This window comes from Podarcis erhardii (genome assembly GCF_964252035.2).
Source record: "Podarcis erhardii genome assembly, chromosome: 10".
Taxonomy (NCBI): domain Eukaryota; kingdom Metazoa; phylum Chordata; class Lepidosauria; order Squamata; family Lacertidae; genus Podarcis; species Podarcis erhardii.
The window spans coordinates 1191370-1211982 of record NC_138500.1 but is presented as its reverse complement, the minus strand read 5'-3'; the positions used below and the strand labels follow the sequence as shown (position 1 = coordinate 1211982).

Genomic DNA, 20613 nt, shown 5'->3' with positions numbered 1-20613 from the left:
CTCAGGACTCATATAAATCTCTGCTTGCCAAAGGTTATGCTGTTTGTCAACTGAATAGCAAAAAGAGCCAGTGGGGGGGGGCAGGGAAGGGCTGCAGATTTCAGCAGAGGCTCCCTTGCGCGGGGGGGTGCATGGTGCTTTTACAACGCCCACCCACAGCCATTTGCAGTGGACCTGGTGGTGAATCACACCCTTCCGCCTCCTTAAAAAAAATAAAAATAGAGTGCTTTTTATATTTATTTGTGCACCTGGATACATGGGCTGGCGAGACAGTCTCTGCCCTTGGTGCCACTCAACATCTCCATTGGCCAATATAATAATAATAAAAAATTTTATTTATATCCCGCCCTCCCCAGCCGAAGCCGGGCTCAGGGCGGCTAACAATAATCAAATAATCAAATAATCAAATAATCACACATTCAAAATATTCATTATAAAAATTAAAATCAAATTAGTGGCAACCGATTAAGCAATATTCTGTGCAGGTTGCCAGAGGAGGGAGTCAGGCTGCGCCCAAGAAGCATTTTATTAGTTTTGATTATTTGTGCATTGAATGTATTTGTATCCCACCCCAAGTTGGGATCCAAGTTGGGCTTGTGGTTTCGAAACACCGCTACAAAATGCAAAGTAATGTGAAGAAATTGCTTAAAAGCAAGAGCTCCAATGCAATAAAAGATGTTCAGAACCAGCATTAAGACACCGGTTACTCTGACAGCAGCCCAGTGGCCAACATTGCCGGCACGTCAGTATTCAAAGACCTGCCTGACTAGGAAAGTCTTAGCTTGCCTGTGGGGAAATATCAAGGAGGGGGCCAGGCGGAATAACCTCTCTGGGGAGGGGACTCCGCAATGTGGGAGCAGCCACAGAGAAGGCCCCGTCTCGTGTCACCATCTTGTGTCGGATGTTGATGGGACCGAGAGGAGGCACCTGGGCATTATCATGGGCACGTTTTGTGCCAACCTGTGCCATGGCACCTGTGCAAGTCTCTCATAACACTGGAACTCATGGGCCTCCAATGGAACCGAGTGTTGGAAGACTTGGGACAGATAAAAGAAGGCCTTCTTCACACAGGATATAGTTAAACTGTGATACGGAAGGGGGGGGGCATGTCTTCTTCACCTTCTTCTTCACTACAATATATCCATTTATTTCCAATTGTCAATGTCAAAAGGGACTAAAATCTATAAAATTCATAGAAAATCAACGTGCCAATTTGCTCAATTTCTCTAGGACTCCATGACACCTCCCCTGTCCTCCATAATCCCTCAAGCAAGGTGTCAAGACCCTAATCCTGTCAAATCACTCTGCCAAATCTTTCCTCCGGGCAATGCCAGAACATCGACCATTGTCTTCTCATCACTGGTACTCAGGATGTGCTTATCTGCGCATATCTCCAGCTCTGCATATTCCCCCCTCCCTCCTCCATATGTTAATCCTGTGTAACCCAACCTCTTCTTAATATATTCATGATGTAATCTGTGTAACCCAGCCTCTTCTTAATGTATTCATGATGTAACTGGGATGTTTTTTGCACTCTATTCTGGGACATGGAGGGAGTTTCAAAAACTCATGTCACCCCTTTCTCGCGGTTCAATCTCGCCTTGAACCTGTTGCGCAATAAACTTGGATCTTCTGCAGTTTGCTCCTGTCTCCGGCTGAGCTCATTTTCCTCCGCAGGGACCCATGGACTTAGTCCGATGAGCTGGGTGGCAGAGCAGCCTCGCACCCAGATTTTACCGTAACAACTGGGAACTCCCTCCCACGGGAGGAAATGAAGGCCACCAATCCAGATGGCTTCAGAAAAGGATTGGGCAAATTCATGAAAGAGACGACTATCAGCGGCTCCTAGCCAGGATGACTATCCTCAGTGCTCCACAGCTGGAGGCAGCAATGCTACTGGATCCCAGTTGCTGGAAACTGCAGGAGGAGAAAGGGATCATGTGCCCAAATCCTGCTTCCTGGTTTCCCATAATGGACACACGGCTGACCACTGTGAGAACAGGAGGCTGGAGTAGATGGGCCACGGGCCTGATCCAGCATGCTCTTCTGATGTTCTTACATTAAGGACCTAGACTATCCTCCCCCAGGGCCAGGGCCTTTTCAGTGATGGCTCCGACCTGGTGGAATGCTCTGTCCCAGGAGACCAGGGCCCTGCAGGATTTAACCTCTTTCCGCAGGACCTGTAGGACAGAGCTATTCCGCCTGGCCTTTTTTTTTTAATTCAGCCTGATCTTTTATTCCCCTTCTCTTCTCTTCCCTCCCCCTCTCCTTTTATGAAGATCACCCGCTCTGAGACCCCACAGCTAATTCTCCCCTGGCCTCCTCGCTGGCCCAAGGAGGACCAATTCAGCCAGCTAGCCCTGGGGATTATCTAATGCTTATTTCCCCTAAATTGATTTTTTATTTTTATTGTTATTCATGTTTTTATACTGTATTTTATGCTGCTTTTATAATTAAGTGTTTTAAACTTGTTGTTAGCCACCCTGAGCCCGGTTTTCTGAACCAGGAAGGGAGGGGTATAAATATAAAAATGTTATTATTATTATTACTAGCAAGGCCCCCAGCCAAAAGGGTCTTGATAAAGGCCAGGAGGAATCTTCTTCTGAGGGCAGGTGTCTATGACACCCTCACGTCCAGCATCAGAAAGGGCCTTCGCTCAGTCGTTAGGCACCCACTTTGAATATACAGTGGTACCTCAGTTTTCAAACGTCTCCATTGGCGAACGTCTCGGTTTTCAAACGCTGTAAACCCAGAAGTAAATGCTTCAGTTTTCAAACGTGCCTCAGAAGTCGAACATGCCATGCAGCTTCTGTACTGAGTTTTCCATACTGAGTTTTCGGTTTTTGAAAGTTTTGGATCTCGAACAGTTTTCCAGAACGGATTGCGTTTGAAAACCGAGGTACCACTGTAGAAGGTTCAAGGCTCAATCCCTGCTGGGTGAAACCTCTAGGTTGGAATGGGATGGCATCCCTGTCTGAAACCCTGGAGAACAGCTGCTGCCAGTTCGTGTTGACAGCACTAAGCTATGTGCTGCATGAAGGAGGACCGTAATCTGTCCTGATGCTTCCAACATCCCAGGCTGCTATAGGGATGAGGCAGCTTAAGGCTGGTTTCTGCTAACACAAAGAGAATTGTCATCTTCCCAAAGGGCTCTCAGTAACCCTTGCACTTCCTCCCAAAATCACTCCTCCAAAACCTTCTTTGAAACGGCTGGAGTCGTTCTCCAGAGAGTCTCCGGTTTCCAGGGACACGATGTCTGTATTTGACACTCAATGATACTTGATTTCAAGGTTCGATATCTATTGATGAACATTTGATGAATGACATCTGCTGGTGTTTAGTACTTGACTGCTGACGTCTTCTGAGACTTCTAAGCCTGCCAATATCAAAGGATGCCAAGGGATGCTAAAGTGCTTAGACTATGGAGCTGAACACTTCTCATTCAAATTCAGAATGGGCAGACTGGAAAAATCAGATGGGGGAGAGAAAGCTTCATAGAATTATAGAGTGCAGGGACCTCAGGGGTCATCTAGCCTGACCCCCTTCAAAGAAATCACAGCTGATGGCCATCCAGAGCTTGCCACTGTGATGGCCTGGGACTGGGGCTCGGACTCGGAACCAGAGGAGACTCAGTCCGCACCAGATCCTTTGCCTCAGACATCATCTGAACCAAGTCTGGGGCCTGATTCTGAAGAGTCCCAGTCTGCACAGGTTCCCCTGCAACAAGCACCAGCTGGGCCGAGTCAGGGGCCTGAGCCTGCCCTGGCTCCAGACGCGGGGATGACCTCGTTGCCTCCAGCTGGGCCATCACTTACAGCTGCTCCACTGCCGGTTGGGTCAGGGGAGGCTGAGGCGGCCTCTGGGTCTAGTCACCCACCGACATCTCCCCAGCTGCAGAGACTGAGGTCTGAGAGAAGGAGAGGCCTGAGTATTCGCAGGAGGAGTGCTCGCCTTCGGGTGAGACAGGGAGGTGAGTTGCCGGGGGATCAGGACCGGCCGTTACCCCAACAGAGATAAAAGGTGGTCGGACCTGTAGCAGGAACCCCCCCACCCCAATCATTCTGTTTGTATAAACTTCACACACACACACATGCCACATTTCTGTTATAAATTCATAGAAAATCAACCATACATCGGATTTGCACTGTTCCATTTTTTATTTTACTCCATATGACAAGAACTAACAAAGGGGGGTGACTTAGTCCTGGTCAGCCATAATCCCTTCACTGTCTCAGCACATCCACAGGAGCCCTGCCCATGCCAACCCTGATGATCCCAGACAGAAGACAATCAAGATCACAAAGAACTTGCATATGGGAGTGGATTCAACATGGACTGAAACAAAGGTTCAGTTACAGATAGGTAGCCGTGTTGGTCTGCCATAGTCAAAACAAAACAAATTCCTTCCAGTAGCACCTTAAAGACCAACTAAGTCAGTTCTTGGTATGAGCTTTCGTGTGCATGCACACTTCTTCAGATACAACAAAGGACAATGATCAGATCTTCCCTCAGGGGCAGGAAACTGCAAACTCCCCTTTGTCTCCTGAAGTGACTCAGGGGGAGGGGGGAAGGGAGGAACCAGCCAGGTGACAAGACACTCAGGTTACCACCAACTCCTCCCTCAACCCCTCCTTTCTGTAATGTATGCATGATGTTTCTGGGGGTGGGCTAGACCTAGAGGAGGGGAATTTCAAAAGTTTTTATAAGACCTTGCACACTATTCTTCTGGGTCTTTCCTCTCTCCTGCAAGTGAGGGGAGCACCCTGTTGCAACAGTTCAATAAAGGCCAAGCCTACAGGCTGCTGTTTTGCTCCAAGTTATCCTGGTTGGTGTCTTTGTTTTGTCCAAGGGAGCCCTCGGATTTTTCCTGTAACAGACCCCACACCAGATTGTGGGAGCAACATTGCTATTAGCTAGAACCTGCCTGAGACCCTGTGCCTGACCTAGCCTGGTTTCCTGCCTCGTGTCCTGCCTTGGTCCTGTCAGACTGACTCCTAGAGGAACCTTCAGATTCTGGACTGGACCTGGACCACGTTTTACAGGTTCCCCACGGGCCCAGCACAACCACCTTCTGAGGGAGTCAGTTCCACCATTGAATGACTCTTGCCCTTAAAATGGTCTTCCTAATGCTCATTCAGAAACTCCTTCCTTGTAATTTGATTCCCTGCCCTGCCCTCTGGAGTAGGACAAATTGTTGTTGCTATACTTTTGTATACTGTCCTTCATATGGATTTATTAAATTTGTATACTGCCCATTGCTGTATTTTTCAGAACAGAAAAATACAAAACAAGAATACAAAATACCGAATGAAACGAAAACAAGCCCATACCCTCTCCCTTCGCAAACACATTTAGGAAACCATAGCATGTTAATGAAAAGCAAGCTGGCTCCGTCTTCCATGTGACAGCCCTCCAGGTATCTGAAGATGGCTATCAAATCACCTCTCCGCCTTCTCTTCTCCAGGCTGAAGATACCCAACCTCCTCCTGAATCTCGGTTTCCAGGCCCTTGATCATTTACCATTTCAAAGCGTTTGTGAAGATTTGCTTCTGATAAGCTGTCAATTATTTTCTTGGAACCTCAGCCCTGAGGGTTGTATCCCAGATCTTTTGTCTGAGTGTCAGTAGCAAAGCAGTCAAATGCCGCTGCTGCTTTAACATGACTGCTCTATCCTGAGCCTTGCAAGTAAGTGCCCTGAATGTTCAAGGCAATGCTCGGCGTAGCTCTTCAGGATTTGGAAACAATCGTTTCGCCTCTGTTTTAATTTGTCATTTTATGCCTGCGATTGTGTGTGAGGTTTTATTATTATTATTCATATGGCTAAGCTTCAAGTCCTCCACCATTCATGGACCTCCTGCCAGCCCGGATTACCAGCGTTGCGGCTGATTGGATTTCTAGCCCTGAACAGCCGAAGAGTGCCAGGCTGAGGAAATCAGACGTTGGATGGCCATCTGCTATGGATGCTTTAGATGCATGGGGTTGGGCTGGATGACCCCTGGGGGCCCCTCCCAACCACTCAGGTTTATTATTCCAAGTCTCTCTCTCTCTCTCTCTCTCTCTCTCTCTCTCTCTCTCTCTCTCTCTCTCTCTCTTTCCAGGCTTGGCTCCCCATCTGCAAAGGCTGTTGACAAGCCAGGCAGACTGTGAAGGATGTAAAGGAAGCACCAGGCAGACTGTAAAAGATGCGTGGAGCATTAAAAGAGCGCATGATCCGCATGCAGAAGCTGCCACCTGCCAGCCTCCTATAGCAGATTCTGCACAAGACCCGCAACCAGGAGGAGAGGAAGGAGGAAATTCTGGGCTAAGCAAACAAGAGACCTGCTTATGGGCCATTCTTCCTGCCATCTGGGCTGAAGTCAGAGGCAGGTCAGCAGGGAAAACATAGGGAGGGCTCTGTTGTCAGTGAAGTTAACTCTTTATTCAAGGAAGCCACATCCAGCTCTGCAGGTCAGACTTCTGTGGAGCAGCTGCCAGGAGTGGAGGTCCCTGCCCCCACCCTCTAGAAGGACCCCCCTCTCCCAAATGTTTCCCAAACCGTCTCAAACTTTGTCTGCACACCTCTGGTCTCTGCTCTGCCCTCTACAATATCCTGCACATTCTTGGTGTTATAGGAAAATCTTGGGCCCACTTGGATTGCCAAAGACACCAGTCAGGAATATAGGAGCAAAACAACAGCCAGTAGGCCTGGTCTTTATTAAAAACTATTGCAATGGGACCCACCACCCACCACACGGGAGAAGCAGGAAGAAGCCCTGAATAAAGAGATGCTTGCTCTTTTATAAGTTTTCCCTTTTCCAGTTCCCCTCCCCAGCGCCACCGCTGAAATAAAAAGGCCACCAGGCGGCCTATGACTGGGGCACCCACCGCCCTCTCGGGCCCGGCAAGGTGCCCCCATGGCAAGCAGTGACCGCGGAGGGGGCTTACAGCCCCTCCCCAGTGCCACCGCCGCTGAAAAACAATCAAGGAAGGCTGGCAGGCAGCCTGTAACAAGACAAAATACTTAACTCAACCTGGTTGCTCACACGTCCTGCAACCTGGAAGATGATCCTGGAAGGAAGAAAACCAAGTGAGGCTCAGTCAAAAGGGTCAGCCTCTTTTCTTTGGCCTTATTCCCACCCCCGGCCGGCCATCCATTGTCCTCCCTGGCTGAGGGCGGGTCAAAGGCCAACCCAAGCAGGTGGGAGGCACCTGTCCAGGTGAGCCCCACTTGGTGCCATAAACCCCACCCACCTGTAGGGAAGGGAGGGCGGAAATAAACATCTTTGGTGAAGCATCATACATACATCATACATATGTCACAAACGGGGAGAGTTGGGGGTGTTTTTTGGCAGAAACTGGCTCATCAGGTTTGCCCCCATTTCTCCCTTGCCCTCCACCTCACACCCTTCAAGTGATACAAAAGAAATATTTACAAGTTCCTGTTTTTTCTGGTCAAGGTAATCACACTTCTTTGTCCTGAACTGAGAACCTAATCCATTCCTGGAGGGTCTGCTATTGTCTGGGGGATGACTACCTGTCTGCCAGTGATTACCTCTTGTGCAAGAGGCTGCTGAGTATTGAAGGATTAGGGCTGCCCACATCCCAGACTCCCCCCTCGGTAGCCATTCCTTTCCTGAACAGTAAAGGTAAAGGGACCCCTGACCATTAGGTCCAGTTGTGACCGACTCTGGGTTTGTAGCGCTCATCTCGCTTTATTGGTCGAGGGAGCCGGCGTACAGCTTCCTGGTCATGTGGCCAGCATGACTAAGCCTTGGGGAGGACCGCTCCCCCTGCAGGCCCATTCTCCACCTTGGGCCTGGGGGCGGGCCCCAGACTCCACCTCAGCATATAAGGCCCCAAGGAGGCCTTGGAACATCGCTGCTGCCGCTTTGCCGTGCGTTTGTGGGGAGGGCTCTTTCCCCTGCAGGCCCATTCTCCATCTTGGGCCTGGGGACGGGCCCCAGACTCCACCCCAGCATAAAAGACTCCAAGGAGGCCCGGAACACTGCTGCTGCCGCTTTGCCGGTGAGTCTTGGGGAGGACCGCTCCCCCTGCAGGCCCATTCTCCACCTTGGGCCTGGGGGCGGGCCCCAGACTCCACCTCAGCATATAAGGCCCCAAGGAGGCCTTGGAACATCGCTGCTGCCGCTTTGCCGTGCGTTTGTGGGGAGGGCTCTTTCCCCTGCAAGCCCATTTTCCATCTTGGGCCTGGGGACGGGCCCCAGACTCCACCCCAGCATAAAAGACTCCAAGGAGGCCCGGAACACTGCTGCTGCCGCTTTGCCGGTGAGTCTTGGGGAGGACCGCTCCCCCTGCAGGCCCATTCTCCACCTTGGGCCTGGGGGCGGGCCCCAGACTCCACCTCAGCATATAAGGCCCCAAGGAGGCCTTGGAACATCGCTGCTGCCGCTTTGCCGTGCGTTTGTGGGGAGGGCTCTTTCCCCTGCAAGCCCATTCTCCATCTTGGGCCTGGGGACGGGCCCCAGACTCCACCCCAGCATAAAAGACTCCAAGGAGGCCCGGAACACTGCTGCTGCCGCTTTGCCGGTGAGTCTTGGGGAGGACCGCTCCCCCTGCAAGCCCATTCTTCACCTTGGGCCTGGGGGCGGGCCCCAGACTCCATCTCAGCATTGGAGCCCTTGGAATCATTGCTGCTGCCGCTTTGCCGTGCATCTGTGGGGAGGGCTCTTCCCCCTGCAGGCCCACTTTCCATCAGGCCAGGGGGCGGGGCCCACGCGTACCACTGCCGCAGCTTTGGGGGACACTAGTGCTGCTGCAGTGGTTGTTTGAAGTGTTTTTATATGTTTTAAACGGTTTTTATTTTTTGCTTAGTTGTACTACCATAAGCGGTGGTTTTTATCTATGTATTTTTATTTTGTTTTGGTTTATTTTGGGTCAGGGTTTTTTGTTTTGGTTTATTTTGGGTCAGGGTTGGGTGGTTGTGGAGTGGGGTGGGGATTGGTTTTGTTTTCATGTAATTGTTTTTTATTTGTTTGTTTTTATATTCTGTAAATGGAGGCGAATATTAGGCTTGGGATTCCTACTGTGCAGGGGCGAGGGAGGTATGGCGGTGGGGGCAGATGTCATAGGCGAAGGGGATCGAGATACGGATATGCTCGTACCCCTTCCAATCTGCGCCCCATCCCGAGAGACGAGGGTAGGGTGAGCAAGGATTACTCACCTCCGTCACTGGTGTTGTGCAATGCCAGGTCTATAGGCAACAAAACCGCCACCCTGCGAGATTTCTTCACCTCGCAGGGGGTTGACCTGGCATGTGTGACTGAGACCTGGGTGCGTGAAGGGGATACTGTTCCCTTACGAGAGATGGCGCCCCCGGGTTTCTCCGTCCTTCACCAGTCGCGGACTGTGGGCCGGGGGGGAGGGGTGGCGTTATTAATCCGGGAAGATTGTTCTTTCAGGGCTCTACCATCGCCATCGATCCCCGGCATTGAATGTGTTGGCCTAGTGTGGGGCTCCGAGGTGAGCTTGGCTGTCTGGCTGGTGTACCGGCCACCTAGCACACCAGCAGCCACCCTGTCAGGCCTGCTGGAGGCGGTGGCTGGCTGGGCCTTGGAGTTCCCTAACCTATTGGTATTGGGGGACTTCAACATCCATGCTGATGCCACTCCCTCCTCACAGGCTCTGGACCTGGTGTCTTCCATGGCGACACTAGGGCTCTCCCAGTTTGTTTCGGGCCCCACACATCAAGCAGGCCACACGCTGGATTTGATCTTTGGCATCGGTATAGATGTGATCATGTTTCCTTCAATGAAGGTGCCATGGTCTGATCACTATGCTCTGAAAGCCAGGATTGACGTTCCACCCCCACCCTGCTTGGGTGGCGAGCCAATTTGGGCTCGCCCGCAGAGGCTGATGGACCCTGATAGATTCCGTCAAGCCTTGCGGGACCTTTCTCCCCCTGGCGACTCATTGACTGAGCTTGTTGAGGCCTGGAATACCCAGCTCCTGGCAGCCATCGATGAGATCGCACCTAAGCGCCCTCTGCGACCCCGCAGAAACCGGGCTCCCTGGTTTACCGAGGAGCTCCGGAAAATGAAGCGGGACCTCAGACGGCTAGAGCGAGTATGGCGGGGTGCCCGTGACGGAGCTTCAAGAACATCTTATAGGGTTTTTATGAAAACCTATGAGATGGCAGTGAAGGCCGCTAAGAAGTCCTACTTCTCGGCCTCCATTGCATCCGCTAGCTCTCGCCCGGCGCAATTATTTAGTATAATTCGGTCTTTAACGTCCCTTGAAGGACAGCCAAATTTAAATAACAATTCGACACACAGCTGTGAGGCATTCGCGAGCTTTTTTGCGGAGAAGGTCTTGTTGCTCCGCCATGACCTCCCTGCCAATTTGGATACAATAAAGGAACTGGAGGCCCCTCGACTGTCCTCGGGTTCAGTATTAGACCACTTTGACTGGATATCCCCAGCTGATGTGGACAGACTCCTCCGAGCTGGAAAGCCCACCACCTGTCCTCTCGACCCGTGCCCGTCCTGGCTGATTAGAGCGTGTCCAGACGAGGTGCGGGGCCCCCTGGGGGATATCATCAATCTGTCTCTTGGCGCTGGGACATTCCCAGGGGAACTGAAGGAGGCAGTGGTGCGCCCGCTCTTAAAGAAAACATCATTAGATCCTTTAGATCTATCCAATTACCGCCCGGTTTCGAATCTTCCATTCCTGGGTAAGGTGATTGAGAGAGCGGTTGCTGAACAGCTTGGTAGGTTTCTGGATGAAACATCAGCTCTGGATCCATTCCAGTCCGGCTTCCGCGCTGGTCATGGGACCGAGACGGCTCTGGTCGCCCTAACAGATGATCTCCGCAGGCAGCTGGATCGAGGCGGGTCGGGGCTGCTGATTCTTCTAGACCTGTCAGCAGCCTTCGACATGGTCGATCACGAACTCCTAGACCACCGCCTTGCCGACGTGGGGATCCAGGGCACAGTCCTTCAATGGCTGCGCTCGTTTCTCTCTGGTCGGGGACAGAGGGTGGCGCTTGGGGGGGAATTGTCATCCCGCCACTCCTTGGTGTGTGGTGTGCCCCAGGGTGCAATACTCTCCCCGATGCTTTTTAACATCTTTATGCGCCCCCTCGCCCAGCTTGTCCGGAGTTTTGGGCTGGGCTGCCATCAGTATGCTGATGACACCCAACTCTATCTGTTGATGGACGGCCACCCGGACTCGGCCCCAGACACACTGATCAGATGCTTGGAGGCTGTGGCTGGATGGTTTCGTGGGAGCCGGTTGAAGTTAAATCCTTCGAAGACAGAGGTCCTCTGGCTGGGACGGGACGACTTGGGACTGAGGGGGCAACTCCCATCTCTTGCGGGGGTGCAATTAGTGCCAGCACCATCCGTTAAGAGTTTGGGTGTAATCTTCGATACCTCCCTCTCTATGGAGGCGCAGATTGCAGCTATAACAAAGGCGGCATTTTTTCATCTCCGCCAAGCTAAGCAGTTGGCCCCTTACCTCTCTCGCCCTGACCTAGCCACTGTGATCCACGCGACGGTCACCTCCAGACTGGATTATTGTAACTCGCTCTACGTGGGGCTGCCCTTGAGACTGACCCAGAAACTCCAACGGGTGCAGAATGCCGCAGCGAGACTCCTTACGGGGTCTTCGCTTAGAGATCACATTCATCCGGTGCTATACAAGCTGCACTGGCTCCCGGTGGAGTACAGGATCAGGTTTAAGGTGCTGGTTTTAACCTTCAAAGCCCTATACGGCCTAGGGCCCTCGTACCTACGGGACCGCCTCTCCTGGTATGCCCCACAGAGGAACTTACGGTCTTCAAATAAAAACACCTTGAAGGTCCCAAGCCACAGAGAGGTTAGGCTGGCCTCAACCAGAGCCAGGGCTTTTTCGGCTGCGGCTCCAACCTGGTGGAACGCTCTGTCACAAGAGACAAGGGCCCTGCAGGACTTGACATCTTTCCGCAGGGCCTGCAAGACAGAGCTGTTCCACCTGGCCTTTTGTTAGGGCGCAGCCTGACTCCCTCCTTTGGCAATCTTTTCAAGACTTTAGCTTATGGTTGCCATTAATTTTGTTTTTAACTCATTTTTATAATGTTTTATAATGTTGTATTGTTTTAGTGTTGTTAGCCGCCCTGAGCCCGGCTTCGGCTGGGGAGGGCGGGATATAAATAAAATTTATTATTATTATTATTATTAAGCCGCTTCTGGCGAACCAGAGCAGCGCATGGAAACGCCATTTACCGTATTTTTTGCACCATAACACTCACTTTTTTCCTCCTAGAAAGTAAGGGGAAATGTCTGTGCGTGTTATGGAGGGAATGCCTACGGGTGGCATGCCTATGGATTTTCCTCCTCTAAAAACTACGTGCGTGTTATGGTCGGGTGCATGTTATAGAGCGAAAAATACGGTACCTTCCCGCCAGAGTGGTACCTATTTACCTACTTGCACTTTGACGTGCTTTCAAACTGCTAGGTTGGCAGGAGCAGAGACCGAGCAACGGGAGCTCACCCCGTCACGGGGATTCGAACTGCCGACCTTCTGATTGGAAAGTCTTAGGCTCTGTGGTTTAACCCACAGTGCCACCCGCGTCCCTCCTGAACAGTGGAATGGCACAAATCCATACTGGAGCGATTTTATATGACTTTCTGAAGTTTTCCCAGTGAGCCACTACATAGATACATTTATCAGTGAATTGTTGCCTTTGGTATTCTGCAGTAGAATAAAGATAGGAAAAACTGTGATGTAGTGTTTTGTGGGGACATTTGCAGGAGTGATTGTGTTGACTTTGGTAGTCAGGGGCAGGGTGGAGGTGTATGATGCGGGTGACACTGTGGTCTAAACCACTGAGCCTCTTGGGCTTGCTGATTAGAAGGTCAGCGGTGTGAATCTCTGCAATGGAGTGAGCTCCCATTGCTCTGTCCCAGCTCTTGCCAACCTAGCAGTTCAAAAGCACACCAGCACAAGTAGATAAATAGGTACCACTGCGACGGGAAGGTAAATGGCATGTCCGTGCGCTCTGGCTTCCATCACGGTTTTCCATTGTGCCAGAAGCGGTTTAGTCCTGCTGGCCACATGACCCGGAAAGCTGTCTGTGGACAATCACCAGCTCCCTAGTCCTGAAAGCGAGATGAGCGCCACAACCCCATAGTCGCCTTTGACTGGACTTAACTGTCCAAGGGTCCTTCTACCCACTCTGGAAGAATGGCAGATGAAGATGATTGACTATATGGGATTGGCAGAAATGACCGGCAGAATCCGAGACCAGGGAAAAGAGTTGGCGGAAGAAGATTGGAGGAAATTTAAAGACTATTTGCAGAAATATTGCAAAATTAATGAATGTTAGAATGTTGTTGGACAGAAATTAAGTGGTTACCAGCTGTAAAGCAAAAGTGGAGTAATAAGTTAAAATAAGTTATAAATAAGTTATATAAGGATTTGCTGAATTAAGATTCGAACTGGAATACAAAAGGGGGAGGTGAGAGGAGGTTTGAGAAACAAGGTTACAGAAATAAGTTGTGGAAACTATATCTGTTTTGTTTTGATTTGTTTTTTCTTTTTTTCTTTTTGATTGTGTATTTTTGTATTTTTGCATTTTTGTATTTTTGCTTTCTGTACTAAACTGGAAAATTTAATAAATATCTATTATATATATAAAAAAACTGTCCAAGGGTCCTTTACCTTTACCTTTTTACTGTATGATGTCTGCTGGAGGGGCAATCGCCCCACACCTTTACATAAATTCCAGTAACACCACAGAGGGAGACTCCCTGGATTCTTCAGCTGCCTCTTGACCCCCTTCCTCTGCTTGAGCCTCGGAGTCTGACCTGCTCTCTGCTCCCCCAAAGCCCTGTTGCCCCTTCAGCATCCAGCCCCTCCTGCCACCATCTTCTCCCTGCACCCTCTGAGCCTTCCTCCTCTGGGGGTTCCCTTGGGGGTTCCTCTGCCCACGGCTCCTCTTTGCCCAGCCAGTCCCTGACACCTGCTTTGTTTCCAGGGAGATCTGAGGACACGGCTATTGAATGAGGCTTCCCCAGGATTTCCTTATGGGGAGGCCAGGTGATGTGGCAAGCAGGTTTAGGGCTTGAAACCTCCCAGTGCAACCCGAATTTGCTGGCATGTGGCTGAATCCCACCAGAGGACCTGGAGAACTTGTCCTGTGGCACCAGGAATGCCTCCTGTCTGTCCTTCTCCTGAGCGGCCACACTTGCTTTGGCAGAAACCCAGCAGGAGGGAGGTGAGCCCCCCCCCCCCCGCATTCAGCTGGGGAGGGGCTCGCTCAAATGAGAAAAGCAAATTGCCTTTTTACGTTTGCAACATGTTGAAATCCGCATCCGAAATGTCAAGTTTTTTTCCAAATGCTGTTCTTCTGAAGTTTAATTTAGAAAGGGCTCGTAAGAAAGCTCCCAGGTGAAAAAAACGTTAAGGATCACCTTGACAAACTCCACCCTGTCCCCCCCCCCGCCCCGCATTCACAGCAGCACAGAGACCTGCCAGCATCCATAATTGGGAATGTACTTTAAAAAATGGAATCAGGAAGAAATAAAAGCAAATCACCGCAAGTAAATGCACTCGAGAAAGAGCGTTTTCCAGGGGTTTATATTTCTCTGAAATCTGTTTCAGCTCCAGACGAGATGACCCGGGGGGGGGGGGGCAAACTGGAAGCAGCTTGCGCAAATGCATGTAATGACAGGAGCTTTTTTTGTTTTGCCTTAAAGAAAAGCAGCCTGGGGAGGGTCTGCAGTCGGGAGGGGATGGTGAAGGGGTCTGCATGTCTGCTTAGCCCATGGGTAAGGCAAACTAAGGCCCAGGGCCCGGATCCGGCCCAATAGCCTTCCCAATCAGGAATCGGCGTGTTTTACATGAGTAGAATGTGTCCTTTTATTTAACATGCACCTCTGGGTTATTTGTGGAGCCTGCCTGGTGTTTTTACATGAGTAGAATGTCCTTTTGTTTAAAATGGATCTCTGGATTATTTGTGGGGCATAGAAATTCGTTCATTTTTTTCCCCAAAATATAGTCCGGCCCGCCACAAGGTCTTATATAGCCCTTATATAGAATTTTGCAATTGCCCACCCTGTAGCCCAAGACCACCCCCCAATGCATCATCCATCCATCACAGAAGGGGTGGTCTACAGCAGAAATCCTGTCTGGCAGGAAACCTGTTAATGGGTGTACCTGGACAGCCTGGCCATTATAAACAATTCCTGAGTCCAGGTCACAGGCTCACCCTATTCATACCCAAATGTGCCCTTAAAGGCAGGATTTGTGAACACAGAGACAATGGGGAGGCTTTTCCCATTTCCATCCAAACTGCAGAGGAATATCTGAGGTCACTGAAAGAGTCAAAATAGCTTTAGGACTGTTTTCCTATACTGTTTCAGACATGTGGTTTACCGGTCTATATGTATGTGTTTGCCTGGTACATTTATTTTATATCTTAGACTTTATAATTCTCATAACAGCAGCAAATGTTGGCCAAAGTCGGGGGTGGGGGGCTGTACAGAATGAGCAGGACACATGCTCACAGCTTTGCTGCTGGAGGGTCAGGACCCTTGAAGAACCCTTAATTCAGGCCTTTTGGGGAAATGAGCAATAGCAGCTCTCAAAAGCGCAGGGATTTTGCGATGACCTGGCAGCCTGTTTAATGTCCCTTGCCAGCCCAGACACAGGCAAGCCTCAGCAGGTCAGGCCAGCTGATTTATGGTGGGTGTGCAGAAACCCGGGTCCTTCTTGTGAGGAAGTGTTTTCCTCGGCTGGGCGAGAGCAGCAGTCGCCCAGAGGGAGGGGGGCAGAGTACCTCGAACCAGGGAGGCCCTATCAGCCGTGGTGTTCTCTGAGGCCAAGAGGGTGGGGCAGCCTAGCCGGTGGATGCCTGCTGGTGCCCCCTCCCCTTTTGCTGACGCATGCACATGCACACACACACACACACACACACACACATCAAGGGGCACGGAGGCGAATCGGAGAACAAACAGCTGGCTCCGGCTGCCAAGGTCCCTGAACATCTCAGCCGCCTGGAACACTCCCATATGCTGCCAGGGAGAGCCCCCCCCCCCCCGGGCACAGTTCAGCAACAGAGAAAGAAGTTTGTCCATGAAGCTGAAATGTGCGAAGGTTCAGGATGAAGAAAAGAAAGTTCTTCAAAATGGACCTGTGCTCTGACTTAGGCATACAGGGATTTGCTTTATACTATGGATTATTTTTGTTGTTGTTTAGTCGTGTCTGACTCTCCGTGACCCCCTGGACCAGAGCATGCCAGGCACTCCTGTCTTCCACTGCCTCCCGCAGTTTGGTCAGACTCATGTTTGTAGCTTCAAGAACACCATCCAACCATCTCGTCCTCTGTCGTCCCCTTCTCCTTGTGCCCTCCATCTTTCCCAACATCAGGGTCTTTTCCAGGGAGTCTTCTCTTCTCATGAGGTGGCCAAAGTATTGGAGCCTCAGCTTCAGGATCTGTCCTTCCAGTGAGCACCAAGGGCTGATTTCCTTCAGAATGGAGAGGTTTGATCTTCTTGCAGTCCATGGGACTCTCAAGAGTCTCCTCCAGCACCAGAATTCAAAAGCATCAATTTTTTGGTGACCAGCCTTCTTGATGGTCCAGCTCTCACTTCCATACATCACTACTGGGAAAACCATAGCTTGAACGATATATGTTAAATATTCATAAGTGTACCAACCAAGCATGTACATAGATCAGCACAGGAAGACCGACCTGAAACCATTTTTGATTCCCAAATGTTTTCTCTGCAAGGTCAAAGGAAAATGGAAAAGCCTCCCCACTGTCTTTTCCTTCACAAATCCTGTCTCAAGGGCACATTTAAGATATGAATAGGGTGTGAGCCTGTGACCTGGCTCAGGAACTAAGTATTTATCATTACAAAAGACTGGCCAGGCTCCCTAGGCAATCCAATCAAGTGACCATTAAAAAGGTAACCTGGCAGACAGGAGGTAAACAAAGCACTCAGATTTCTGCTGTAGACCACCTTTTCTGTGATGTAGGTATGATGTTTGTGGGTGGTGGTCTTGGGTTACACCCCTTCTGTGATGTATGTATGATGTATGGAGGGGTGGTCTGGAGCTCTAGAGCAGGAAATTTAAAATGTCTATATAAAGGCAGGCACACCTTTGTTCTGGGTCCTCCTTTTCTGCGTGTGAGGGGAGCACCCTGCTGCAACAGTTCAATAAAGATCAGGCTTATGAGCTGCTTTGCTTTTCAATATTCTCTGGTTGGCCTCTGTTATTTTCTCCCACCAATAGGGAACCTACGTAAGGACGCTATAAGGGCTCTTGGGTACCCCAGAAGGGGAAAAGGGCAGATTTTTGTTTACAACAGCCCCAAGGAGGCAGATCTGTTCTTCTGCTCGAATCCTGCTTGTAGGTTTCCCACCATGGGCATCTGGTTGGCGCCTGCGAGGAGAGAATGCTGGATCCGGTGGGCCATTGGCCTGATCCTGCAGGCTCTTCTTATCTTCTTATTGGGGGAGAATAAGTGGTCAAGGCTGGGAAGCTAGGACTCTTTCTAAGCCAGTTCTATGGCTATTCCTGGGGGGCAGCCCTGCCTCCCCTCCTGGTTTGGGGCTCGGTGCGGAAAGACAGGGTCTGAAACACACACACAGTTCCTCAATGACCCCCATCGCCTGTCAACGATCTGTCTTTCTGGCCAGCTCCCCCCCCCCCATGCAGCTCAGCCCCTAACCCAGGGACCCCCAAACTGGGTGGCATCGCCCCAGAGGGCCATATATGTGGAATTACCTGCTAGGTGACAGCGAAGGGGCTGGAGGTGTAAGTGCTTCTCAGACCTTGAAAAGCTCACATCGCTGGATCGAGCCCATCCATTTTGTCAAATTAATTAAACTACATAGTTTTAATTGGGTTTTGAATAAATGCGCAATTAATCGCTTCTGTTTTGAATTTTATGGTGTTATTATCTTCCTCGGTGAGTCGTGCAAGCCGCCGTTCATAGAATCACAGAACTGCAGAGTTGCCTTTTATGGGGTTTGTGGAAACAAGGGACCCCCCCCCAAAAAAAGTTTGGGAACCCCAGGCCTTAACTCTTTCCATGCCACACTCCTTGCCTCTCCTAATTACAAAGGCTCAGCACTCATCCCCCCCCCATGCCATTCTCCTAGGGGAACTTCTGATCTGTATTGATGGGAGGGAATGGGGGGGGGGTCCGCCGTTAATGTGAAGGCGTGACCTGCTATCGCTTCCCGCTGCACCCGCTCTCGTCCGTAGGAAGACAAGGCCACGTACAGGCGGAGGGGCTATTTTCCGTTCAGTTCATAATTCGAAATAAATTGAATCAATGACATCCGCGGCTCAGGTAATGAAAGATTAGATTGCGTCCTGAGGTGGAGAGCTTCACCTTTCCTTCTGACGCAAAGGGCAGAGAAGTCTGGTGCGGCCGGGTGGGGAGAGACTGGGCAGAAGGCTTCTCTGTACATGGTTGCAGCCCCCACTTGAGCGTAACGGGATCTTTAAAAAATAAAAATGATTTGGAGAGGAAGAACAGCTTGAAGAATAGCCACCTGGGGACATGCAAATATATGCAAATGAGGCAGGCAGGTTAGGCAAGGTGAGCATCCCTGCTTTTGTAGCGCTGGCCCTGGCCATGGGCGCCCGGGCAGTAATTTAGCTATTTAATTACTTGTTTTATATCCCACCTTTCCCCCAGTCAGGAGCCAGAATGAACTGAAACAGAGTTCTGAAACATCAGGAAGAACTTTCTGCTGCTAAGAGCTGGTTGGCAGTGGGATGGTCTCCCTTGGCGGGCTGCCAACTCTCCTTCCTTGGAGGTTTTCAAGCAGAGGTTGGGTGGCTGCCTGTCGTGGATTCTAGAGCTGAGACGCCTGCCTTGCAGCGGGTTGGACTGGATGACCCTCGGGGGTCCCTTCCAACTCTACCATTCCATGCCTTTGCTTTTGCTTCAGGTGGGAGACCAGGCCTGGGCATCCTGCATGCCATTTCTCCAGCCCAGGTTAATGGCCTACCGCCCAGGGGTCAGCAAACTTTTTCAGCAGGGGGCCAGTCCACCGTCTCTCAGATCTTGTGGGGGGCCGGACTGTATTTTGAAAGAAAGAAAAAAGAACGAATTCCTGTGCCCCACAAATAACCCAGAGATGCATTTAAATAAAAGGACACATCCTACTCATGTAAAAACACGCTGATTCCTGTACCGTCCGTGGGCCGGATTGAGAAGGTGATTAGGCCGGATCTGGCCCCCGGGCCTTAGGTTGCCTAGCCATGGCCCTACTCCCACAGTGCCCCGTTTCACGGCATCATCTGGCTACAAGGGACTGGAGACTTGCTCTTCCATGCCTGCTCTGCAGAAGGCTTATGGGCCTGACCCAGAGGCAACCCGCTTCTTATAACTGGAGAACAGCGCATCTCCCTCCTGTAGCCTCTGTCTCAATCCAAAGAGCAACTGCTGTGTGTGCATAATGTGTACAGAAGGCAAATGGATGGAGAGAGAGAGAGAGAGAGAGAGAGACGTCTCGAGAAAGTGAGCCAAGCTGCACCCTCCACAAGATAACTCAGGCAAGTCAAACATTCCTTCCTCTCTGGCCTGGGGGAGAATCCCTTTCCTTTCTCTTTTTCCATAGAGGAGGCAGCTTCTGAAGGCCAGTTGCTGGAAACCAGAGGAAGGGAGACGCATCTTGTGTTCGAATCCTGGTTTCTCTCTTTTTTTAAAAAAATAATAATAATATTTATTAAAGTTTTAAAAAATTACAGAAAGAAAAAGTAAGAATACCACATTAAACAAAAACAAAACAACACATCACAATATAAATATATATATATATAAAAACCCAGAAAAGTCAGACCCATTAAACAAAAACAAAAACGCAGAAAAAATATATATATCAGATCTCCTCATTACTAATCTTTCATTAGCTTATTTCCTTGACCTCCTCACACCTCCCTTTTTTGTATTCTAGGTCAATTATCCATTTCAGCAAATCCTTTCCCTCTTTTAAAATTTTTGTCCTGTAAATTGTCTTAATATAATGTAACTTTACTTTTCCTCCTTTCACCAATTAACAGTCAGTTATTCCCAAATCCTTTAAATCCTTCCTGCTAAAATCATTTAATATTATTCCAACATCCTTCTAACAGATATTAATTTTACAATGTTTCTGTAAATAATCTTTAAATTTCCTCCAATCTTCCTCCACCGACCCTTCTCCCTGGTCTCGGATTCTGCCAGTCATTTCCACCAGTTCCATATAGTCCATCACCTTCATCTGCCATTCTTCCTGGGTGGGTAAATCTTGTGTCTTCCAATACTTCGCAATGAGTATTCTTGCTGCTGTTGTTGCATACGTAAAGAAAGTTCTGTCCTTCTTTGGCACCAATTGGCCGACCATGCCCAAGAGAAAGGCCTCTGGTTTCTTCAGAAAGGTATATTTAAATACCTTTTTCATTTCATTATAGATCATCTCCCAGAAGGTCTTAATCCTTGGGCACGTCCACCAAAGGTGGAAGAATGTACCTTCAGTCTCTTTACATTTCCAACATTTATTATCAGGCAAATGATATATTTTTGCAAGCTTGACTGGTGTCATGTACCACCTGTAAATCATTTTCATTATATTCTCTCTTAAGGCATTACATGCCGTAAACAGCCCCCTTTGGCTCAATCCAGGAGATCCT

General features: G+C 49.9%; 1 long non-coding RNA gene across 1 annotated transcript in view; it reads left to right on the top strand.

Moving 5' to 3' along the window:
- Positions 1–4041: 4041 nt before the first annotated feature.
- The window catches only part of LOC309352046, a 413396-nt gene continuing 396824 nt past the window's right edge, over positions 4042–20613 (top strand). The window contains exons 1-2 of the long non-coding RNA XR_014161058.1: positions 4042–4346; positions 4489–4891. This is a non-coding gene — a long non-coding RNA (uncharacterized lncRNA). The remainder of the gene's footprint in view (positions 4347–4488; positions 4892–20613) is intronic.